At 37.9% G+C, this 27,067-nt stretch overlaps 1 pseudogene; it reads right to left on the reverse strand.

Annotated features, from left to right (window-relative positions):
• Positions 1-334: 334 nt before the first annotated feature.
• The window catches only part of LOC112919194 (hsc70-interacting protein-like), a 173,709-nt pseudogene continuing 146,976 nt past the window's right edge, over positions 335-27,067 (reverse strand).

The following is a 27,067-nucleotide window of genomic DNA, read 5'->3' on the forward strand; positions in this document are numbered from 1 at the left end:
AATTAATCCAAAGGGGAAAAAACTGAAATGATTAGTAAAGAAAAATGTATGGACTAACACACCCTTTTAATGTTTTTAAATATTTTTAAGATTTAAAAAGTGTTTAAAGTTTGTAATTCCTAGTAGGAAAACATTATCTGAATGAATACCCTAATGGCAAACAACTGTAGAATGTTTTAGTTACATGTGGGGCAGAGGGGTAGGGATTCTCTTCACGGCATCCCAGCTTTCTTCTTGAGAAGGTCAGAGGTACAGTGGTTTGTATTATTGTGACATCCATTAGGTGATCGAAGTTGCTTTTCCTTCAGCAAGGGCTTTATTTGTCAGAAGGGCATTATGCTTGACCTCCAAATTTGGCTGACAATTTACTGATGAGATTCATAACCTTCGGGTTGCTCTGATATTTTGACATATTTGCTGGGTTCTGGCCACATCCTGGAAGGCCACCATAACTTCTGGATCCTGCATGGCTGCAAGAACCTCTGGGTCACTAGGAATTTCATTGAGCCCAGGCATTCCTGCCATTTCAGGCATCCCCCCTGCCATTCCAGGCATTCCTCCAGGAAAATTACTAGGCATTCCTCCTGGAAAGCCACCTAGAAAAGAGCCATACTGAGCTCCTGATTGTCCTCTGGCTTCTCCCTCCCTCTGGGCTCTTTCATATTCTTCCCTAGCCTTCTTAATCCTTTCTATTCTTTCTTTGATCTCTCACTCTTCATGTTTTTGTTCATACTTTCTCCGATGTTCAGCAATTTTCTGGGCCCTGGGTTGAACTTCGTTTAGCATCTTCATCATAATCCAGTTTACAAGCAAGGGCAAGATCATGTGCTGCTTCTTCCCAATGACCCAGAAGTCTGTGTGCTTTCCCTCACCACTTGTAAGGCTGAGCTGAATCCGGAATTATTTCAATAGCTCTGTCACAGTCTCAAATGGCAGCACTTGGCTTCTGTAGTTTGATGAAGACACTGGCTCTCTTGGCATACAAAATGGCCAAGCGAGGATTCAGTTTGATGGCATCTGTGAACAAGTCAATGGCTTTCTGTAGGTCACCACCATTTAGGGCATCAGTAGCAGCCACTTTTTTTAATCATTTGCCTGATCCATCATTTCCTCGGTTATCTCTATGTTTTCATCTCCCATTTCTTGAAGGGCATCAGTATCTGGTTCAATTACACCTTCATTGTCCATTTCTAGATCATTTTCGTCACTTGATGGTTCGTCTGTCTTTATGTTTTCCTCCTCCTTCTTACTGTTTTTTCTTCCTTAATATTGTCTTCTGATTTAGTTTTATGAGTAGCAGGTGGTATTTTACCCCCATGGTATTTTACCATGCTCTCCACCCTCTCCCGCAGGAAGTGCATTTCCTCGGTGTGCAGAATGCGAGGATCCTGCTTACACATTTTCACGAAGGCCCGAAGCTCACTCACTTTGCGGGGGTCCAAGGTCCAGGGGCGCTGGCAGGTGGCAGGCTTAAATAGATATAACTTGGTGTGCCACGTATGCCTCCATAAACCTGGAAGAAAATAAGTGTTGTCATCAGTTAGAAACAGTTATGTCAGCAGCACTATCCAGCTGAAGGAGAAATGGTTAGCAAGTGTCTCTCCTTTGTGTTCTAGACTCTGAAAGAAGGAACATTGCTTCTTTTTGTTTGTTTGTTTTGAATAGGTGGATAAAATTAAAAAGCTGGCAGTTAGGGTATGGAACCAAGAGACTTCTGGCTAATACAGAGTCTAGAATAGCAACAACAAAGAAAATTCTTTACATTTCTGGTGGTTTCACTTGGAAGATAGTTTGCAGGTGGATAATGGAGAGTGGCATTCGGAGAGTCAAGGGGAGCGAGGATAAGAAGCATCTGAAGGAGGACGCCTGGATGGCTCAGTCGGTGAAGCATTTGCCTTCTAGTTCAACTCATGATCTCAGGGTCTTGGAATCAAGTTCTGAGTCGGGCTCTCTGCTCAGTGAGAAGTCTGCTTCTCCCTCTCCCTCTGTGTTCTCTTTCTTACTGTCTCTCAAGCAAATAAAAATTTATTTATTTATTTATTTATTTATTTATTTATTTATTTATTTATTTATTTAAAAGATGCATCTGAAGGAGTATCTGATTGTGAGCTTGTCTGTTGGCCAGTAGGACACTCAGGTCAACTCATGCACAGGACGGAGTCAGGGCCCTTTGCAGAATCTGTCGTTGGGCTTCTTGTGTCCCGGGAACCAGATGCAATTCCTTCCCCTTTCCTCCTCTTGGGTTTCCCCCCTCTAGTGGCACTAGGTATACCCTGTGGTCTCTCTTGATAGATTTCTCTGAGGGCTATGTCTCTGATATACTTTTGCAAACTCCACCATAACAATATACCACTTAATCTATAACTCACATATATGTTTTTCATTAACTATGCAGATCAGACCAGAGTTTGACTTATGCTTAATAAGCAGTTGGATATTCATTTTTGGTAATACTGATGCCATGTCATATATCTGTTCATTTCTCAAATATTATATTCTAAGTCTCATTTTGGCAGTTTCAGTGGAAAAACAGGGTTTCCTAAACATTTTTTCCAGCTTTTCTTCTTGAGGAGAAACCAACTGAATTCCTTCTATGTCACTGATTTTTCTAGTTCTTAGACTAAGGACTGTATAATTCTGCTCCTCAGGATTTGCAGGTTAATGAAGGATTGAGATATAGGTAGTGAGTATATGGATATTTTTGAGAAAAAAAATTTAGATAAGTCTCACTAGATACTAATATGGAAGAATTTTGTCACATGCATAATAGATCTCTCAAGCTCAGCAAGTAGAAAGTAGTAGAATTTGCAAGGTTAAAATGCCCAGTATATGGGATTCCATGTTTTAATAAGCATGGTCAGAGCAAAGAAAAAATGTAAAATAAGAGTAGTCCAGGCCTTCTTGAGGTTTTATGTTATAATTCATTTAAGTAATGGTTCTTTTTTTTTAAAGTAATTTCAACATGGGGCTCAAACTCACAACCCCAAGATCCAGAGTTATGTGCTTTTGTGGCTGAGCCAGCCATGCACCCTGGTTCTTAATAATCATAGATTTTTTTCTGAAAAAGACCTATTATTTCATTTATTATGAGTAAAAGGAAAACATGAAAATAAAAATTGTTACTAAAAGTACAGCTCATAGTCCTTTAAATCCATGAACTGTTACATCACTGAGTATATGGTGGCAGAGAATATAAAAGTGGGGTGGAGTAAATCATAAGCTGACACCTGATGGAAGGAGAAATGGGGAAACATAAAAACAAACCCAACTTTCATACTCTCTCTAATGGGCCTTCATAAAATTTTATGGTCCAATATATCTGTTTCCTGAATCTTATGATAAATGTATTGTTTTAGTGATTTGTTTGCTCTTTAAGTTATAAAATGTTTGGTAAAAAAAACCCCATTAGGCTATAGATAAAACCATCTGTAAATAGTAAACAATTAAATATCTATTTAAAAATATTTATATTTCTTACTTATTTCTATTTAAAAATACCTATTTCTTACTGCTGTTTCTTGTATCATATGTACTGTACCTCAGGTGCAATGTTGAGTAGATGTGATGACAAATAAACATCTTTTCCTATACTTTTTGTTTTAAGGGAAATGGCATTTCTAAGGCTTTCATAGCACATTTATATTTTAATTGATCATCTCTATCTGGTTTAGAGAAATTCCCTTCAATTCCTATTTCCCTAGGAGATTTACTCATCAATAGTTGAATTTTATCAGATTTTTCTTCATCTATTAGGATAATCATATGGGTTTTGCTCCTCTAATCTGTTGTATAAATTAAATTAAGAGTAATTAAGACATCCTTGATATTTTAAAAATTAAAAAAAATTAAAAAGGAGATCCTACCTTTTGTAATTATTTTTATTTTTTTCTGTACACTCCGGGACTTGATTTGGAAATATTTGTTTCAGATTTTTGTATCAATAGTTATATAGGGAATGGACCTTTTACTTTATTTCTAGGATCGGAAGGAAAAGAAAGAAATCGTTAGCTCTACCCATAAGCTCTATGAGGGTGGGGTCTGTGGGTCTGTCTGTGAAAGAGCTCCTTGTGGCATCCTGGCCAGTGTGCAGAGGGGAGGGGGGAGGCCTGCAGGTGCCCGGGTGGTGGAATCACTGGCACAATGCATGAACATCCTGCCATCCAGAACCAGCACCACCAGGAGGGGCATCACTGGGGAAGCCTATGTTGTTCACAAGGCAGGGGGCAGCCCCTCAGACAACTGGCACTCACGGACAGAGCTGCTACCATTACAGGCATTTCCCCAAGGTGGTGAGAAAGTGTCCCATAGAAGAGAAGACCCATTACAACAAAGTTGCCATCTCTCTGAGGGCTGAAGGGCGGATGCTGTCAGCCTGCTTTTCCAGGATCAAAGCTATGGTCCCTCTGATAATGGCTTGCTCAGTTTAAAAGCTGTCACTTGAGAGACAGTTACAATAGAGTGCACTCAACCTCACCCAGCCTTTGTACTCGCTCAGATCAAAACATCTCCTTTCTCTGCTCTGCTAATCAGATATGCACACAGGAAGTGCAAGGAAAGGGATTCATGGGGCCAGTCCATCGCTCATCGCCCACCGGCAATACTGATGGAGGGCTTGCTCTTCTCACTAACTGAAGGTGAGAGTACCCCATTTATTCTATTGAATTAAAATTTACATTTTACCCTCACAAGGCAAGAAGTCAGTTTGAGTTTCAAAGGATGATTCCTGGCTGGAATTTAAATAAAAAAACAAAAGCATAAAATAATGTTGCAATAGACTCTCTTTCTCTATCTAGTTCTGTCTCTGGTTATTGCCTGGATTCTTAGCCTAATTCAAGGGAGCTGAATCAAGTCTATGAATAATATAATTTCTTGCTTCCCTGCCAAAAAAAAAAAAACCCAAAACAAAACAAAACAAAACAGGCTTGTAACACAAGTTATCCAACAGAGTCCAAAGACTTACATATAATCATTACTTTATTAACCAGAGATTCCTGACAAGGCACCTATGAACTTCAAAGCAGGGGGTGAGAATCAGCCTCTGTGTGTCAAGTTTTTGGTCTGTGAACATTTGTGAAATTTTTTTTTAAAGATTTTATTTACTCATGAGAGACATAGAGAGCGAGAGAAAGGCAGAGACACAGGCAAAGGGAGAAGCAGGCTCCATGCAGGGAGCCCCATGTGGGACTCCATCTGGGAACTCCAAGATCAGGCCCTGGGCTGAAAGCAGGCGCTAAACCGCTGAGCCCCTCAGACATTCCCATTTGTGAAATTTTTAAAGGAGGAGCTTTTTTAGGGAAGAAATAAGCATTCATTATATGCATAAGATAGCCCAAATACTAATGGTAAGATTATGACCTGGCTCTGTGTGTGTGTGTGTGTGTGTGTGTGTGTGTGTGTATGTATGTATGTTTTAAGTATTAGTGTACCCTCTTAGAGAAACTGCAAAATACCCTAGGCAGCTACCTGTTTGGTTTCCTGCTTTCTGAGGTTACTTTGTAAACCAGATATAAGGATTCAAGGGAAACTAAAATTAGCTGATAATTGTTTTTTAAAGTTTCATTTTTACCCTTTATAATGTTGAATAGGATATATCCTCTTTGGTAAAACGCATTATTGAAAATACCACAAGAAGACACGTTACATTACGTTACACCCTCCAGGGTGCTCTCCTATGGAAGTAGATATTTCTGACTGGTACTCAACTACTGAGTTAAGTGGGCATGTACCCCATGGGTTGTCAGCTTTCCTTAAGTGGAAACTATTTTCCTAAGGAAAATGAGGAACTCTTCAGGGAATTTAAGTTTCACATAATTCTTAAGCTTGCAGCTGTGTTAATTTGGTATTAAATATTGATAACAATTATACTGGCTCTCGCTTTATTTAATGGAAACTTTAAAAATTGAGAAATATAAAAAGAATATGGTCAAAATGGGGAATTGACATGTGGCTTCATTTCATTTTCAGAATGTAGTTAAACATTAAACAAAGTTATTTTCTACCTGTGAATTTCAGGCATTTATTCACCAATTTTTTTAATGAATCATGTGCTAGGTGCCAGGCACACACCTGGCTCCTGGGGACACAGCCTGGGACAAAAGAGACAAAATCCCCATTTTCCTGGAGTTTATATTCTAGGGGGAAGAAAAACGATAGATAGATGATAGATAGATAGATACAAAATTCAACATCACCTAGGATTTTGCTGTGAAGAAAAGAGGGTAAAGGAAAAGAGAGTTGTGGCTGTTTAAGATGAGGTGGTCAACTGAAGTTTCTGCAGGAGGCAACTTGAAGGCATAGATAGAAATAAGATAAGGATGCAAGTTATGGAAAATATAGAGGAAGAAAGGAAGAAAAGAAAAATGAAAAAAGGAAGGAAGAAATAAGAAAAAAAGGAAAGAAGAAAGGAACAACATGCAAATTCTGTGAGGAGCTCATTGAAGTAACTTATAAGTAATTATCTTAACATTGAACGTAACTGATGTATATTTAAAATATTGTGCACATACAACACACACCAGACAACAGGCATTCAAACGGAACATCTCTTTTAGTAAAGTATTACATTTTTACCAATGAAGTAATTTTGGTTGGTAATGTTTGGGAATGCCTATTTAGAAATTGCTTTTAGAAACAGTTTATAAACTGTGCAATAATTCAGTCTAATTATTATATACTTGGAACTCATTTTTGATAAAGAGTACTTTACCAGCTTGATCACCCACTATTTTATTTAGATTTAGCTCTGTTGGTTTCTAGCTATTTCAAAAAAATCAATATAGACTCAAAAGATGGAGGAATGCAACCGTGAAAAAAACGGACTGCTAGCCAGAAGGCCATTTCAACAGACCTTTCCAAAAAAAAGAGAGAGAAAGAAAGAAAGATTTGAGCAACACTTTTTTTTAATTTTTTAAAAATGTATTTATTTATTTGAGAGACAGAGACATAGTGTGAGCATGAGGGAGAGGGGGAAGCAGACTCCCCACTGAGCAGGGAACCCAATTGAGGATTGATCCCAGGATCCCAAGATCATGATCTGAGCCAAAGGCAGATGCTTAACCAACAGAGCCACCAAGGTCCCCCTTTAACAACTACTTAAAAACAAATTAGAGTATAGTTGACACACGGTATTATATTAGTTTCAGGAATGCAATATAGTGATTGAACTTAACACATTATGATGTGCTCAACACAAATGTAGCTACCATCTGTCCCCTTACAACACTATTACCACATCATTGACTATATTCCCCATGCTGCGTTTTTTATTCCCATGATATACTCATTCTATAACTGGAAACTTTATCTCCCACTCCCCCTCACAAATTTTGCCCAACCCCTCCTTCCCCCAGTTCTGGCAACTGTATTTATCTGCCTGATTCTGTTTTTGTTTGTTTATTCATTTGTTTTGTTTTTTTTTAGATTCCATGTATAAGTGAAATAACATGGTATTTGTCTTTCTCTGACTGACATATTTCACTAGCCATACACTTTCTACATCCATGTACATTATTGTAAATGACAGGATTTCATTTTTTAATGAATATTTTAATATTTTAAAATTTAAAAAATTTTTTTTTAATATTTCATTGCGTGCACGTGTGTGTGTGTGTGTGTGTGTGTGTGCTCCATCTTCTTTATCCATTCACCTATTGTTGGATATTTGGGTTGCTTCCATATCTTGGCTATTGTAAATAATGCTGCAAGAAACATAGGGGTGCATATATCTTTTCAAATTAGTGTTTTCATATTCTTTGGGTAAATATTCAGTTGTGGAATTGTTGGATCACATGATATTTCTAGTTTTAACTTTTTGAGGAATCTCCATACTATTTTCCACAATGACTATATCCATTTGCATTCCCAACAATTGCACCACAGTTCATTTTTTTCCACATCATCACCAACACTTGTTATTTCTTATGCTTTTTATTTTACCCATTCTAACAGGTGTAAGGTGATACTGTGTTTTTTTTTTTTTAAATTTTAAAAAAGATTTTATTTATTCATTTGAGAGAGACAGAAATCACAAACACAGAGAAGACCAGAGGGAGAGGGAGAAGCAGACTCTCTGCTGAGTGGGGAGCCTGACTTGGGGCTTGATCCCAGAACCCTGGGATCATGACCTGAGCTGAAGGAAGATGCTTAACCAACAGAGCCACCCAGGCACCCTTCATTGTGGTTTTTATTTGCGTTTCTCTGATGATGGGTGGTTTTGAGTATCTTCCCATGTGTCTGTTGACTATCTCTATGCCTTCTTTGAAAAAATGCCTATTCAAGTCCTTTGCCTATTTTTAATTGGATTATTTGTTTTTTGTTTTGTTTTGGTGTTGAGTTGCTTGCATTGATATATTTTGAAGATTAACTCCTATTGAATATATCATTTGAAAATATCTTCTCTCATTCAGTAGGTTGTCTTTTTGATTTGTTGATGCTTTCCTTTGCTGTGCAGAAGCTTTTAATGTTGATGTAGTCCAAAAGTTTACTTTTGCTTTGGTTTCTCTTGCTTTAGGAGATACATCTAGAAAAATGTTGCTATAGCCAATGTCAGAGATTACTGTCTATTATTTCTTCTAAGAGTTTTATTGTTTCAGGCCTCATATTTTGGTCTTCAATCCATTTGAATTTATTTTTGTGTATGGTGTTAGAAAGTGGTCCAGTTTCATTCTTTTGCATGTAGCTCCAGTTTGCCCAGCACCATTTATTGAAGAAATTGTCTTTTGCCCTTTGTATATTTTTGCCTCCTTTATCATAATTTAACATATAAGAATGTTTTTTTTTTCCCCTTGGCTCTCTATTCTGTCCCATTGATCTTTGTGTCTATTTTTTGTGCCAGTACCATGCTGTTTTGATTAATCCAGCTTTGTAGTATATCTCGAAATCTAGAATTGTGATACCTCCCATTTTGTTCTTCTTTCTCAAGATTCCAGTGGTTATTGGGGTTCTTTTGTGGTACCAAACAAATTTTAGTATTATTTTTTCTAGTTCTATAAAAATGCTGTTGATGTTTTGATAGGGATTGCATTGAATCTTTAGATTGCTTTGGGGAGTCTGGACATTTTTAACTATCAATTCTTCATGTCCATGAGCATGGACTATCTTTCCATCTGTTTGTGTCATTTTCAGTTTTCATCAATGCTTAGAGTTGTCTGAGGAGTCTTTCACCTCCTTAGCTAAGTTTAACCTAGGTATTTTATTCTTTTAGGTGCAATACTAAATGGATTTGTTTTCTTAATTTATCTTTCTTTCTACTACTTTGTTATTAGTGTATAGAAGTAGTTCCAATTTCTGGGTATTAATTTTATATCCTGCAACTTTCCTGAATTTATTACTTCTAGTAGTTTTTTGTAGAGTCTTGAGGATTTCTTATGTAGTATCATGTCATCTGCAAATAGTAACAGTTTAACTGCTTCCTTACCAGTATGGATACCTTTCTTTCTTTCTTTCTTTCTTTCTTTCTTTCTTTCTTTCTTTCTTCCTTCCTTCCTTCCTTCCTTCCTTCCTTCTTTTCTTTTCTTTTCTTTTCTTTTCTTTTCTTTTCTTTTCTTTTCTTTTCTTTTCTTTTCTTTTCTTTTCTTTTCTTTCTTTCTTTCTTTCTTTCTTTCTTTCTTTCTTTCTTTCTTTCTTTCTTTCCCCATTTATTTTTTGAAGAGGGATAGTGTAAGCAGGGGCAGAGGGAGAGAGAGAAACTCCTGCAGACCCTCCCACTGAGCATAGAGACCCATGCAGGGCTTGATCTCATGACCCCATTGGTGAGATAATCCTGGATTATCTGAGTGAGCCCAACATAATCACAGGGTCCTTAAAAGCAGAAGAAAGAGGCAAAGAGAGAACCAGAGAGATAGTAACATGTGGAGGACTTGGACTGACATTGTTAGCTTTGAAGTTGTGAGAGGGCCACAAGCCAAAGAAAGCAGGTCTAAAAGCTGTGAAGGACAAAGAAACATAGATTCTCCTCTAGAGCCTCCAGAAAGGAATGCAGACCTGCCAACAACCTGATTATAGCCCAGGAAGACCCGTGTCTGATATCTGATCTATAGATCTGTGAGATATTTATGTTATTTGAAGTCATTAAATTTATGGTCATTTGTTACAGCAGTAATAGCAAATTAATATACACTACCACCTTGAAGGCCATGTGTTGAAGCTGTCAGAGCCACCAGAAGGAGGGGGCGTGGGCCTTGTATTAGCTCTTAGAAGAGAGCACCAGTCAGTCAAAACACCTGCTTTGGACTGGACCTGAACAAAAAATAAAATTCTATTGTTCTGGAATTATTTTTTATAGCAGCCAATGGTACCTTGATTAAAACAATTTGGCAAGTCAAAAAGCCCCACATTGTCTTAGTTTCCTCATCTATAAAACATTACAATACTACTTGGAGTCTTGGTCTTGCTCACATCAAATTTATCTTCAAGTTAAAGATGGAATTTCTAGTCTGATATGCAGGTATTCCATTTTCTAGAATTCCTTCCTGATTGTTAAGAGGATTAAATGGGTTAACATATGAAACTCATTTAGAATGAATACTGACATGTATTGAGTACCAATAAGGTGTTAACCACTGTTCTCATCATCCAGGGATGTGAGGGGAAAATTAAGATGGAATTTTGGGAGAATGAATGAATCAACATAGGGATTGCAACGGATGGAGCATGGTGAAGATTCTTTAAAAACACTTAGAAATGATGGGGTGGGGGTGTATTATGCATCTGTACTGTCTATAATTGATCTAATCTTGCTTTCAGTTAGGAGGGGAGGAATAATGATGCTTTGATCATCAAGATTATATGGAATATAGAGAGTTTGCCCTGTGTTGGGTACTAAACAGAACTGCACATTCTGGAGCCTGCCTTCATTCCCTCCCTCCTTCCCTCCCTCTCTTCCTCCCTCCCTTCCTTTCTACCTTCCTTCCTTCCTTCTCCCTTTATTTAAAATATAGAAATAACTTCTTTATTCCTTTCTTTAGAGCTACTAAATACACTAAGTTTTCAGGATTGCATAAGGAATTTTCGCTCTTATAAATGACATGTTCATAGAAATATGAAGAAGTAGGAATCATAAAATTTCCATACTAAAATGAAAGATTTTTTTAAGGTAAACTTGGGTACAAATTATTACAAATAGAAAGTTTTAAAAATGCTTTGCAAAGAAGCATTGGAGATTTTATAACTCACTTCATGTTCCTTAGTTACTATAGCAACAGTCAGAAAAAAGTAAATCAAAGACTCACCAGACAACGGTCATCAGAACTCTCTCTCAGCTGTCCATCTTCCCAAAGACATTAAGTGAAACCCATGCCCCGGCAGTATAGCTTCATTCCTGCCACTCAGCAAGGGATTGGTTTGCAAAATAAAATGAAAAATATATAAAGAATGAAGAGGAATCAATAGGCTTTATTTTTCTAGGCTTCAGCATTTTCCATGGGGGGGGGGGGAGAAAAAACAACTTATGATGGATGTTCCCATGCCTTAGAAGTCAACAACTTCTAAAATTTGGTAAAATGAGCCATTTTAGAGAATTATTTATATGCAATAATTGTGTAACCTTGGATATCTATACAAATTAAAATTTATAAATATGAACTTGGGAGGCTATAGATTAGAAATGCTGGCAAAGTATACAATTGTTGGTATGCCATTTTTTTCTATGTTTTCTTAGGTATTGTCCATGCTGCTTTGTGGTAATGAGAAAAACCAGGTATTAATTGGTAGGTTGCTCTGAGTCACTTTGTCTTTCTGATTTAATTAAGTGACTCAACTCTTTTAATAGAAAAAGCAGACACCGGGTCTCTTCTGGAAGTCTTGAGAGTTTTGGAAGTGTTAGCTTTTCTTCTTGATCATTTCTGGCCGTGCTTTCCCTCTACCTTGCCAACTGCAGGCACTTCCTCCTTGGTACCATCTGGCATTGACCGTCACCCAGATTCTTTTGACATTTAAAAGATCACACACACACACTAGACTCCTCTAGTGGCTTTTAATACAATTTAAGGCTAAGGTGGGTGATGTATTACACAGAGCATTGTGCAACAAGTGTGCTAAAATTGAATAACAGTGTGCTAAAACCTAATAAAGTTGCTTGGTCATTTTCCTTGACCATCTTGCTTTGAAGAGTTCTGGTTTCTGGCCATCTTGCTGGGCTCCATCTTTTTATCCCCCGTACCCTCCAAACTTCTTATGCCTCTCACACTGTTGAAGAAGCTCCAAAATTCCCTTTTGTTGCAGTATGTTAACCCGATTTTACTTTTAATTTCTTTGTCTTCTAGCTTGTTCATTTTTATCTTTCTTCTTTAAAACCAAAACAGCCATTCATGTTTTTTTTTAAATAAAGAGCCATTTATCACAGAGATAAGTAGTGCCATTTACTTAGAATTCCTCTAGTCAATATTGGCTCTGAGTGATTTGTTAATTCTCCCACAGAGAATTTAGAGTAGAAATTCATATTTGTATGAAATGACTAATTATATTCACATGAATCAGTCTGTGATGTTTAATAATTCTGACCAACAGGAGATCAATTTTAGGGATAAATCATCATCACACTTTTACCCATGAGGAAAGTTAATGGACCTATGGAGGTTGTCATTTGTCTAAAATCACCAAGCTAGCAAATGGCAGAACCAGACTTTGGTCACAGGTTTTTGGGTTTCTATTCTGGGATTCTTTACAATATACAACTGACACTGATATACATTAATGAGAAGACTGCATATAGAAACTTCAAGGGAATAATTGGAAATTGTAGACTTGTTACAGAATTTGAGATTTTGGCTTCAACAAAGAAACGAGAAATCTTATGGAAAGGTCACAGAAGAGCATTGTAACTTTTAAACGATTGGATATGGAAGTCTGTGGAGACTAGGAGATGTGGTCCGATTAATAGTCTGCTAAACTACGATGATGCCTCTGACAGTGGCTCTAAGGCACATTTTGTGAAAGGACATGTTTGTGTTCTGTGACATTAACTTCAAAAGGTTACAGTTGTAGCTGAAAAAAAAATCCTAGCTTCCCTTGGTCAATTTGTGGAATCATCCATGAATTTTACTAACTCTCCAAAGGACCTACTTTCTGTCTTCTTTTGTCTGAAATATCTTTGGATTTTATTAATATACTGTACAATGTAATTAATTTTTTAATATATCTCCTAAATACCCTTTAAAAATTTGATGAGATAAAAATATCCTATCATTGTGGCATGTTAGATTATAAAGTACAAATTAAAATAGTGTTGTTTTAAAATTTGCACACCACAGTTAGTCAAAAATAGCTATTGCCTACTTACAACTGATCTCATCTTGTTCAGGAGTCTCAGTTTGTACCTAGAGTGGAGTTATTCAGCTGTGGAATTAAACATGCCAATTAAAGGTGACCTAGTTCTTTCACTTACAATAGTCTCTCTCAGATGGATTCAGCATTATTTGAGTAAATAGGCAGTTCAGGATTTAATTTACTGCTAGGTAAGTTTCTTTTATCTCTTCACTTGGCTTTCTCAAGGTGGCCTTCAGAATGCAGGGAGATCGTTGTTATCCTCATGGTGTTTATGAGTGAATGCTCTACTTCAGTGGAACTGTCTTGTCCTGCTTGCTTCTGTACGTAGGTCTCTGACCTCACTATTCAGGTGGGTGTGTCTTGTGCTCTTTTCTCAGGGCATGGGTTTAAACCAGCCTTCACTCACCTGTCAGCCACTCTTCAGATCCACATAAATCTGACTGTGGCTCCCAGGTGATTCCTTACTTGGTTGCCTTCACTACATCACCATCGAGTGGCTTGTTTCACCCTGTCAGAAGACAATCCTTCTCGGGTCTCTGGCATTTCTGCATATCTCATGAGCAAGGCATTTAGTTCTAGACTATCATATTCATATCATATCATATCATATCATACCTACTCAATAGCCTCAGAAGGTATTGATACTGTCTCTGTCCAGAGCAAAGAGAAGGCATGGTGATTGTATGAAAGAGGTTCTTTGCTTAAGCTGCATGTAGTTGTCTTTAAGTTTTCTTAAGTTGTCCAGTGGGACTGGGGCTTGGAGACCAAGAAGAAGAAGTACTGACATTCAGGCTTCTGGTGTTCGTGCCTCATGAACTGTCTGTCTTTCAGCTCTGTTTTTAGGAATTTGGTGTTTTCTTCCAGTATCTGTGAAACAGTGGTACTCTATCTTAATTACCTTTCAATCAAAGCAAACCTCAGACTCTTCTAGTTCTTAACATGCCCCTTGTGGATGAGATCCCATGGTAATCACACAGCCAGGAACTTTGACTTTCTTTTGAGTTTAACATGGGGAAGGGACACCAGGAGGGTTTGTGATCCTTTTCATGCCATTCACAGCCTGTGAGGAACTGGAGAGTGCTGCCTCAAGTCCCCTCCCTGCCTAGAGATACCACACCACCATTTAGGGTAGAAATTCATTTTTGTATGAAATGACTAATTTTTACATGAATCAGTCTGTGATGTTCAGTTATTCTGACCAATATCAGATCAGTTTTAGGGATAAATCATCTCCCTAAAGATTGTCTCCCAACAGGGTGGAGTGAGCCGTTAGGTATGTGATATAGTAAAGGTCAAACAAGCCAGGAGTCACAAATCTGAAGAGTGGCTGAGAGTTAAGTGGGGCCTGATTTATCTTTTGTTTTTTTTTTTTTCTTAATTTTATTTATTAGAGAAAGAGAGACACAGCGGGGGGTGGGGGCAGCAGGCAGAGAGAGGGAGAAGCAGGCTCCCCACTGAGCAGGGAGCCAGATGTGGGGCTCAATCCCAGGACTCTGGGATCATGACCTGAGCTGAAGGCAGATGCTTAACCAACTGAGCCACCTAGGTACACTTGAGACCTAGTTTAAATCCCCATTGTTACCTACCCATGGCCTGAGAACAGAGCACAAGACTTCTCTCACTGGCACGGGGCACCCCATTAGTCTCTTCAAACACCCAATAGGAAGAGGAGCTTTGGGCTCCTTATTCATAAAAGGAAGTTTTTGTATAGGTGAAGGTATCAAGATGTACAAACTTCACAGGTATAAAATAAATAACTCCAGGAATGAAAAGTACAGCACAAGGAATATAGTTAATAATACTGTAATAACTTTGTATGGTGACTACACTTATTGTAATCTGTGTAATTATAAGATTGTTGAATCACTCACTATGTTATATACCTGAAACTAATATAACATTGTATGTCAGATCTAATTCTTTTTTTTTTAAAGTTTTTAATTTACTTAAGTAATTTCTACACCCAATGTAGGGCTCAAACTCATGACCCCAAGATCAAGAGTCGTACATTCCTCAAACTGAGCCAGCCTGGTGCACCTATGTCAGTTGTATTTCAATGAAAGAGAAGTTTTTGTGATTTAGAAACCCCATTTTTCCTTTTAACAAAATCTGTTTCTCAAGACTGTGGCTTGACTTTATGCCTCAGGATGCTTTGCTACAAGTCAAAGGCTGTAACTGACTTGTCTTTTTTTTTTTTTTTTTGTAGCTGACTGGTCTTATGTGCATTCTTTCTCGAAAGATCCCAGTTCTCCATCAGAGTGTGCTACCCTGGCTGACTAAGGAGCAAAGAATCACACTGATGTGTTTTAAAACACACTGATGTGTTTCCTATATAAACATAGGAATATATATTCCTATATTACATATATGTATTTGCATAGATAGACAATGAATAAACACATACAGGCTTTTATTTATTTATTTTACTATAGGCTTTTAAAATATGTCTTGGAATATGAGAGGGAATAACAGTAAATCATTTCAGAAGTACACATTTACAAACCTTTCAGACTATAATAACTGCAGTCAGTGATATATATTTTTATATATTAATTAAAATAAATTAATAATCTTTTCCTTCATTAAAAAAACATATAAAATGAAACAAAAAATATTCTAGGACTATAATTGTCCATGTCTTTTTTCCAGAAAAGAGAATTTGGGGAGGTGAGCTATTCTATTGCTTCATGTAGAGGTTATGTTTAAGAGGAAATAGGTTGAAACTGTTATATAACTGCATCATACATACTGTGGACTTGTGGCATCATACTCACTCCCTGGAGTCAGAGACCTTTCCTCATGATATTCTTAACATATTCTTGAGGGGTGAGCACAAGCAGGGACTGAGAAAATGAAATAAACCTCTTCACTAGTGTGGACACAGAAACCTGCTAAAAGGAGCTTACTGAATTGTTAACCTGAAAATATCTATATCTGTATCTTTATTATTCCTTTAAAATTTAACAATTTTAAAATTTACCTCTAAGTTGGAGAATAAGTTGAGTGAAGGGAAATTGATCAACTAGAAATTGATCATTTTAAGACGATAGAGTTAATTTTGCATAATGTATTGTCTTAATAATTATCTTAAATAAATAATAATCATCCTCAACAATCAACAATTAACTAAGGTACAATTTTCAGTACTGTTAAAACCTAATAAGTGTATAAATGTATGAAGTGAGAAAGTTGAGCTAATCTCATAGTTTGCCTCCACCTCTGACTGTTATGAATCCATGGTGCTTCCAAATGTAGACAATGTTTCATATCCTCTCTGTTGGGTGAAATTAGTTTTAAGTGTCGCTGGTAATAATTTCGTTTAGGATTTGGTGCCCATACCTTTAGAATTTTGTCTAAGTGTTTGGACTAAAAACAAAATTCCTTTGGAATTATTTCTTACTATGTAGATACTTTTATATTGATTTTGAAATACCACATTGATCCGAAATATAGACGTTTCTAAATGTCTATGATTTGCTTATGGTATACCTTCCAACCCCAGAATAAGACAGTTGATTCATCCATCACTCATATTTTCAGCTTGCACTTAAGCCAAGGCGTCAAATTGGGAAATTTTGCCCTATTTTGACTGGTCTTTCTCTGTCTTTCCATTTCCTATTCTTTGAAATAGCAAAGAATCCCAGGGATTTACTTGTGTTTTCTGGGTTCTCTGGATTCCCCACTGTATTTGTCAACTCAGGTTGCCATAATAAGATACCATAGTCTGAGTGGCTTAAACAACAGACATTCATTTTCTTGAAGCTCTGTAGATTGGACATCCAAGATCAAGCTGCTGCAGGTTTGGCTTCTGGTGAGACCTCTTCCTGGCTTGTAGATAGCCACCTTCCCCTGTGTTTTCACATTGCGTTTTCTCACATCTCCCTTTCCAGGGAGGGAGAGAGCATGAGTGAACATCCCCTGGCATCTCTTTTCTTAAAAGGAGGTCATTCCTTTTGTATGAAGGCACCACCCTTATGACCTCATTTAATCCTATCTACCCCCTAAAGGCCCTATCTCCATATACAGTCACATTACAGATTAGGGCTTCAACATATGAATTTTGGGGGACACAGTTCAGTCTGTAACACCCACCATTATTCCCTGTTCAGGCTCTAAAAAATCTTCTGCCTTCACCCTTCCTCAAAATCCAAATGTATTTGTCCCTACTCTTAAGAATATTCTCTTTGTTCATTAAATGAGCGAGTTGATAGTGACTACTAGTGGGTAATATGTTAACTGTAGCCTAAGATAATATATTTGTGTTTAAAAAGGAATCTTCTGCAAATGCTACCTTACTCCAAGTCAAGCGAGTATTGCCACAGGTGCCAATTTTAGCCACACCTAAGTGGAAAAGTTAAAGGCTTTCAGAACCATACCATGGATGTCATTCCGTGAGAAGCTTGCCCTGCCTGTCCTGCACAATGTTTGTAGATTTCTGGCCTGTCAGTATGTATGTTAAAAAGGGAAATTACAGACAGCCTATCTCCAGTTAGTCAAACCCTACTGAAACAGAAAAGTGCCTTCATTATTCTAATGCACTATCAATAAATAATGAGTCAAAGATGTGCTCCAGATAGCTGAATCAAAGGATTAAGCATAAACTTTCAAGGTCATAGGACAAAAGACTATTGTTGACCTGGTGACCTAGATGAAGGGAGCTTGAAAAGTTGCTACCATCCTCATAAGGGGTGTTTGTTACTAAAGTATTCATTAAGATGAAAGACCTTGGGGAACTTTCTGACACCTGGCATCAAAGGATTCTTTGAACTTTTGTTCTTCTTGCTACTGATTTGTCCAAACTGTGTTTGAAATGGTAATGTTCTGGTTTCCCTGATTCATGGTGAATCCTACTAATTCTGAGTAGCTTTCCTTAAAAAAATAATAATAATTGGCTTTTAGCTCTGCCTGTGGGTTTATTTAGAATGTAGTTTTGCATTTGGAAGAACATCATATTAAGCTTTGCACCCCTACATTTTTCAGAAGGACTCCCTTTTACCTGAGTCCAGAAACTCATTCACCATTGGGGGGAGCTTTCTTCTTGTTCAATTCAGAAACAGTTTGCCTAGTAGTTAACAATACCTGTGATTCCAGACAAACACAATGTATTTCTCATGAACACAACCCACTGGTCATGGTCACATCTAATTTGGAAGAAGACCACAGTGGTTGTCCTTTGCTAGCCTCTAGAGAGATCTCTTTGTGTACCCTGTGTTTCCATCTATTGTAACACTTTGCAGGCTCCTGTTCACTCTCATCATTGTCCCAGGAGCCCTACAGTTATGGTTGTGTTTTGTGAATCCTGTGAGTCAAATGGAAACGAGTAATTCTTGAACAAATGAAAAATTTCAATGTAATACATGCATTGTCAGACATTCAGGAAGAGTTTTAATGAACTGGCTAAAGTTACTGGGAAGATTTTAGGCAAATGACACATATAGTGGTTTTGAGAGCTGATTGAGTTGGGCTATAGGTAAGCAAGGGAAGACTCTCAGAGACTTAGAACACAGGGGATTCTGTTTTGCACCATATTGGAGAGGAACCACCCTAGTTACGTTAGAAAATCCCCTTCAATCATCACAAGAATTTGTTCAGGTCAAGTACCTGTCTTTAATATCAGAAAAGCTCAGATTTACATCTTCTTTGAGAGCATTCTTGTTTGCTGACTCTGAAGTAATAGGTTGGTGCCACTAATATTTGGCATGTCTTTCTGCACCAACAGGTCCCTCCTTGCTAATTTTGTAGGTCATAAACATAAAGAGGATTTTTAGGAATGAAAAGCAATGTTCTTAGGCACCCTTGGTAGCTGTAGACTCCTGCCATTACTCTGAAAGAATCTAACGATGTGACAAGTTGAAAGAGAACCTGCCTGTATTATGTCGTGTTTACTTGGCTGATACCAGCCTAGAGAGGCTTTGGCTCTGATAATGTGTATCTACTTGATTTCTTTCTGCATTATTTTAATCCCGGCCCAGTGGTTTCATTGGCTGTTGTCTATGAGGGCATTATTATAGAGAAGTATACTGCTAATCAGCAGTGCAAGGTACTGTCTGGAAAATTTGAAAACAAACAGACAAACAAACAAAAACCTCAAGTTGAGGCATGAGGGAGTGGTATGTTTGCATTTCCTAATCTGATCTCCTGGCACACTGTTCTGTTCTTTTTCTGTGGAAATTCAACAACAGATATATGCAGAGCTTATTAATTTGTTGCATTTCAGCTCAAATCTTGCCCAGAATTCCCCAGAACCATTAGTCTTAAGCTTCTCATGAATGTGACAGATACTTCTGGTTGTATGCTTCAATTGCCTTTGTCAAAATATGCATTTTCATTATAATGGGAAAATATATTAAATTATCATATTTGTTAGACCCTTTGTACAGTGTGATTTTTTTTTCAGAAGTAGAATCCTGTAATTCCTGTTCAGAGCAAGTGTGTTTATTCCACTTATGTCTAAATAATATTATCTAGGCCCTTGAGTAACCAGTATATCAGTTAGATTGCTCTTGGCTGTAACTAATAGAAGATCTGGTTATAATTGACTTCAACAGTATGGGCTGATTATTTTCTCACACAACAGGAAGTCTGGAGGTGAGTGTTTTCTGGTTTGCTTTAGGTGTTCAATCATGTTATCCAGGACCAAATTTCCTTCCATCTGTAATCTCTGCCATCCTTAGCATGTCGTGATGTCTACACTGAGGGATGCACCATGACCACAGGAGCTACCGTGATCACATCTGCATAAACTTGCCTCCAAAGTCAGGAACAGGGACAGAGTTCAAATGGGTAGAGTGGGGAGTTACCTCTTCTCCACCAAGGGAAATCTTTTGTGAAAGACCCCTCTCATCACTTGCCTTTATGTTCGCTGACCATGATTGGATCATATTCTCTCCTTAGCTGAGTAAAAGCTGTGGGGATGAGTATCAGGTATTTTAACCCATCTCTAGAATCTTGCCCTCCTACATGGAGGAAGCTCTGAAGGTAGCCACAGAACAGTAGGCCAATGTGGCCTGGCCCTCAAGGGGGCTGGCATCACTCCTTGGTGTACTCTTTCTTATTGTGTTATGTTCCCAACTGAGACCCCAGCCACTATCTGTGCCCATGGTCTGGAGGAAAGAAAGGCATGTCTTGAAGAAAACACTTTCCAGTAGATGGTAAGCAAGACCATCCCTATAAAATACACATTCGTTGTGCGTTCAGTAATTTTAGAGAAGAAATTTAGTTCTTTGAATCTCTTCAAGTGCTGTAAGATTTGTCATTGTTGATTAATGACCACTTTCTCCTTGGCAGCCCAGTGAGGAGAGTTTTCCCCGCAACATGTTCTTTTGGTTTCCTTCTGATTTCTTTTGCCGTTCCTTTATAAACATTCTCAGCCTTCTCTGTCTTGTCTGGCCTTTAAATATTTGTGTTCTTTGGGGTTCACTGTATTCTTGGCACACGTCCTGCTCACACTGCTCACCGTCACCATCCAATCTTACAGCTATGCTAGCCTTGAATGAATCAATGACTTCCGAATTTTGTTCTCCAGTTTGTATTTCTTTTATCAGGCAAGCTCCAGACCCCTGTAACCAGTTATTACTGGCTGAGCATTTTCACTAGTTGTCTCATCAGTTCTGCAAGCTCAGACATTCTATGCTGGGTTAACCATTCTTGTTTCTGTGCTGACCAGCCCCTTCATGCCTGTGTCCTCAGATTTACCTCGTTTTCTAAGTGCTCTTTTCCATCTTTCACATCAAATCCCTCCCCAAGCCCTGATGGTGCCTCCTGATATTTCTGTAATCAGCCTCCTTCTGTCCCTATGACACAGCCTGAGTCCAGCCACTCAAGTTCCGCCATGATTATTCATTTCAGCCCCTCTCAACAGCACTTCCCGCTGCCACCACTTTGCCTTCTAACTCACAGCCTTTCCTGCTGCAGTCCAAAGTCAAACTAATTGTATTGAAATTCATATCTGAGTAAGAGATTTCCCTTCCATGAAATTCTTAGATGGCATTACATAAACTTCAGGACAAATACCCAAACTCTTCACACGTTAGCACAAGACCTTCAATGACCTTGAATTATTTTGGTTCACAGACCTCTTCAAGTTTCTGAGCCGAGGTAGGAAACTGCCCTGCCTGCTGGTCTCAAAGCACCTGTAGTGTTATATGCTGATTTTTTCTGTTTACAGACCTGTCTTTGCATTTTTTCTGTAAGATCTTTGAAAACATCGTCTGTTTTTTTGTAGCTGTGGTATGTAATGTGTCTGATACGTAATAGCCATTCAAAAATGTTTGCTGATTGAGTAATGTCTGTCCTCTTTCAATGTCTGTGTTAATGGTCAATGTAGTATATAATCTTAATATACAGGTTGCTTTAGAGACATTGTCTGTATTTTAATGGTTTTCCATTGTCTTCCCATAACAGTGATTCCCTTTATCTTATTTTCCCCTTCAGTGAAAGTATATGAGCATCTGACAGGATTGAAGACTGATTGTAGTAGTCAAGATTTCCATTACCAATCTATCCAAAATGGAGCAATAATTAGTAGGTATTGACACAGTGAGTTCCCAGAGAAGGACCATTAATGCTCCCAGTTCTTGAGAATGCTCCCTAAAAGGGAGTAACTTCACTTCCATCCTGATTCTCCCTCTTTAAGATATGGAAGTATGGAAGCATGGTGGTTTCCCATTTTTCATCCTTTCAAAGCATTTTCTGTATAAACACATCTCTAGAAGTCCTCTTTCTCTCTCGACAATGCATTCATTGATTATACATTTCACTCTGTAAAGGCATCTCTGTGATTTAAATCATTTTAGGCTATCAGGGAAATTACACTAAAAATTTCCCTGACATTCAGTATCAAGCTGCCCTAGATACTTACATAAAAATAATCTGAATTATATTCAGAGGATATCCTATGTAAACTATCAAATAGCAAATACAGATTTAAAGAAGATTGTAAATCCACTGCACTTAAACAATTACATGGAAATGTGCACATTGAATAGGACAGAATAAAAAAATGAATGGATGGATAGTCAAAAATAAATAGGCAGATGCAGAGGTCTTTCTTTTCTTGTGTAGGAAATGGCTATAATTTCTTTAGAATCCCACCATGCATAGTGATTTAGACTAATAAGGCAGGTACATTTCTTTTATGAATGGGACAGTGATCTGGTTTTTAAAAATGCCACATGAATGGCTAATATGAAATTATAAAGGGCATACACTCTGGGGCTTGATTTCCTGGATCCAAATTCCAATTATGTGGTTTGCTAGGGGGGTGAGTCTGGGCAAGTCATTCGATCTTTCTGCGCCCTGCTTTCCTCTTTTGTCAATGGGGGATAATAATAGTACTCACTTGAAAGGATTAACATGAGGGTTCAATGAGTCAAACTTGTCAAGTGTACACCTGTACCTGGCAGTATATAAGTGGGTAGCTGTAGGAAGTGGAAATGTGGCCCTCATCATCCAGGACATCTAATGCTTATTGAACACATTCGCAAATGCCAGCCCAGTGCACCTACTTTATTGTACCCTATAATTTCTTTCCAAGATACCTCTTATTTTTGGATTCTATTTATTTATTTATTAGAGACAGAGAAGAAATGAGGAAGGGAGGAAGAGGGAGAAGCAGACTCCCTGCTAAGCAGGGAGCCGAATGTGGGACTCAATCCCGGGACTACGTGAGCCAAAGGCAGACATTTAACTGACTGAGCCATCCAGGTGCCCCCAAAATGCCTCTTTAAATTAGGTTTGTTTGTTTGTTTTTTAACTTGCTTTTGACAGATGAGGAAATTGAGGCTTAGTAAGTGACTTGTCCCAGCTTAAAAAATGGTGAAGCTGGAATCTGATCCACTGCATAAGAAAACAATCCATTTCAACATCTGAAATTGAAAGGCTTTTTATTTTGAAAAATAAAGTAATGAAGTAAAAATGACTAATGGTGAAAGATATTCTTGGAAATTATGGTAAAGTGGTAAGAGAAGATATCTATTTGTGCTCAAGTGTACTTCTGTTTTTCACCTGCCCCAATCAATACTAACTCTTCAATATGATAAAACATACATGTAAAAATGTAGTTGCAAAGTTTTCTTTCACTTTGCAACCAGCACATTCTTGGTTTTCTGGGTCTAATAAAAGGAACAAAAGGGCTTATTATGGGGGATTTATAGCTGAAGTGACTTTTACTGGACCTGACCGTACAATAGAAGAATGAGTATTCCTCAATTTAAGATAACAGAGAAAGAGTGAAAGATAAACATAAAGTTTAGCCTCTTACTTAAATATTGTACTAAATGTACCTTTAATATTTGTTTCGTATCTTAACATACATAGAAGTCAGTCATAATGAATATGTCTCTAGCTGGAACGAGCAATTCTACATGACAGCACCGTGGAGGGGTTAGTCTTGCCTTCATGCTGTATAGGTTATGCTCACAGCACCAGGGATTCATGCTTTATTTTTAGGTCTATACATTCCACCCTACATGAGGGCCTATGGTGTGCTGGTCTCTGTGCCAAATGGGCTATGGAGAGCATGGTGAGCCAGGTAGCCTTCCTTGTCTTTTGACATATGGTATAATGAAGAAAAATAATTAAACAGGTACAATAATACGTATTCAGTTTAAATCATCTGCTTTTCAGTTCTGATGTCACAATTTTCTGCCTAAGGGGGTGAATACTTACTTTGTTCACCTAAAGAGTCTACTTGAGTTCTGTTCTCAGAATTAAACAGAGATCTCAAAGGAAAACCTAATTCTTTCTCTGAAAAAGAACTACATTACACTTTCCAGATGTAGTTTTTCTGGGGTTTCCTGCAGGGTCGGAGGCCTTGTAAAGGCACCCCTCTCCATAAAGACGTGGGCTCATTTTGCTCCCTGTTGTCATCTTGTGTGCCAGACATTGCACGCTCTTGCAATCCCTCTGAAGTACTCCACTGCTTTCTAAGAACCTACACTTTTTACTTTTCTATACTTATATTCAAGCTGCATCACTCTTCTCATGTTTTGTCCTCTCTAAAGGCACCATCATGGTTAGCTGTTTTCCACCTGAGCCAACTTGTGGCTCAAGGGAATGGCCTCCTTCATATTATTCATACCAGCTCACCCTCCTCTGCAGTGCTTGCATCCAGGGCAGCCCCAGCATGCTTCACCCTTTGTGAGGAGGAAGAGGGGCACCAGCGTTAGCTGGGTGGTGACAGCAGGTGCAGAGGAGAATGGAAGCAGGCAGCAGTGCAGACTTCTTGGCAGAATAGAACGGAGTGTTTGCCAGCTGTCCTCCTAGTGACAACAGCAGTGGCCATGAAGCCGGGGGGATGGCTGGGTCCTATTTCTTGGATATGAAGCAGATGAACAAATGTCATAAGGTTTTGCTCTCTTCATATTATTTATCGAGTTAGTTATGGTGCCTTTATGTGCTGGTTGTAACAATCCCCATTTATTTCTCTTCCTCCAAGCTAGAAACATTATTGAGGTCAACATTTCCCCAAGATATCTGACCAGGGCACTTTTTGTAAGTTATAATAAGTCAACAGAAAGCCAATAGGAGCTGCTGAGCTCTAATGCTCACTTGAAGTGAGGTTAAGAACCAAGAAATATTAAATATTACAACTGCATATTATAATTTAAAAAAAGGTACAACATTTACCAAAGGTCATTATACAAATGCCTTGCAAAATTAGGGATCCCTGGTGTTATTTATGAGTTAAAATTCAGATCAAACATCTTCAGCTTATGCAATTATCAGGCATTCATTCACATGCCAAACTTCCCAAAGGTGTATAACAAAAAGAACCACTGAGCAATGGTGTCTCCTAATTGTTCTATACATACATACATGTCTAATATTTTTTTTACATATATATTCACAGATACTTATAAATAGCTACATTTAAATAGTACAAATAATATCCCTAGCATTTATTTTTTCAAGAAATTTCTATTGGCTTAAATAGAACACCTGTTTTTCATGAAATATACTTTGAACTATACGAATCTAAAGAAGTAGGCAATTGTGTTTATGTTGTTTTCTTGTCTTTAAGATGTTAGTTTACCTTGTAAAATGAAAATTATATTTTTTGGAATGAGCTTGAAAAATTACTTGGCCCAAGTTCTAGGCATGACTCTACCAGAGATCAGTGATGAAATTCTGAGGGTCTCGTCAATGAACTTAACCTGCGGCTCCCCTTCTCCTTCTTGAGGTAAATTTCCCTAGCAGTTCTTTTTGCTCAGATAGGCAGTGGCAGGCTCTTCTTTGCCCAGGAAGGTTTACTGAATGGACTAGATATGGCCTCATGATCTCAGAGTGGCCCACAATGGGATGATCTACCCCTTATGTGTGGTCCCACATAGAAGAGATGAGGTATTCATCAACCTTTCAGCTCCTGATTTTGGTAATGCAAATTGGAATTACAGAGAGATTTTCCACTGGTGGATCAGAGAACAGCCAACACACAGAACACAGCCAACCAAGTATGAAATGGGATTTACTTGGAGCGAATTTTTACTGGCTTCCTTTTAGAAATATCACCTTTGAATTCTATTTTTTAACACAGATCAAATAGTTCTTATTTTCCTATCTTCTTGTTGCTCTTTGGAATCTTTTTAAAGTTTTTTTCTCAATACCCATTTGCTTGTCCAGGATATTTTGTATGTTGGGATAATTTTACGGAAGTCAATTTATATAGTCAGTATAAAGGTATTGAATAAAAACCCCTTAAAACTGGAAATCCTTCCAATTTTTCACCTTATTTGTTAAGAAATGAGAACCATTACTCTGTAAAAGAACATTGTGATTATTCCTTTTTGGTTTTCTAGTGTATCAATCAACTCAGGCTGCCGTTAACGAAATACCACAGGACAGGTGGCTCAAACAACAGAAGTTGATTTTTCTCACAGTTCTGGAGGCTGCAAGTTCAAGATTAATGTCCTGCAGGGTCAGTTTCTGATGAGAATTCCTGGCTTTCCTGGCTTGCAGACATCTGCCTTCCTGCTGTGTCCTCACATGCTGGAGGGAGGGAGAGAGAAAGGGTAGAAGGAGTAAGAGAGATATCTCTTCTTCTGATAAGACTATAGTCTTATTGGACCAGGGCTCCCCCTTGTGACCTCATTTAACCTTCATTACCTTCTAGAGATCCTATTTCCAAAAACAGTCACAAGGGGGATTAGTACTGCAACATATGAATCTAGGGGTACAGGATGCAATTTAGTCCATAACATCTGCTAATTTTCCCTCTTGATTCAAAAAATTTTCAAAAAGTTGCTTTTTAGACCTATTTTTGGAGTAATTGACATTTAAAAGAAATTGAGACCATCCATCAAGTGCTCCTTTCTCACTGACCCTTCAAAAGGCCTTTCTGCCATTATGTAATTCTCTTGAGAGAAGGAACATGAAGGAGGATGAGAAAAATAATCAAAGAATCAAATCAAGCATGGATTTAAAAGAAAAGCTTTCTATCAGCCTCTTTTCCTTTCTTTTTTTTTCTTTTTATTAACGCAAGAATGACTGATTCACATTTCACCTGCCCTAATGCTATTTTATTGAGTTTCCAACTGCCAGGTCATGTCTGAGCTGCCGATCTAGGTTTCAAACTTTTAGAGCAAGAACTGTTCCATACTGAGCTTGTTTAATTTCATGTAGAGAATTTGCCTTCAAGCTTCTGGGGATGAGGATATCTAACTTTGAAGGTCCAAACCCCTTGGCTTCACATCCTACTATGTTGTCCATTAAAGTACTTGAATGGTGGAAAATAATCTCACCACAGCACCAAAAACTCCTGCTAAGAATTGAGCAGATGGGGGTTCTGATAGGAGTTTTTTATGGT

The sequence above is a fragment of the Vulpes vulpes genome, chromosome 5 (assembly GCF_048418805.1).
Source record: "Vulpes vulpes isolate BD-2025 chromosome 5, VulVul3, whole genome shotgun sequence".
In the NCBI taxonomy this organism is placed as follows: Eukaryota; Metazoa; Chordata; class Mammalia; order Carnivora; family Canidae; genus Vulpes; species Vulpes vulpes.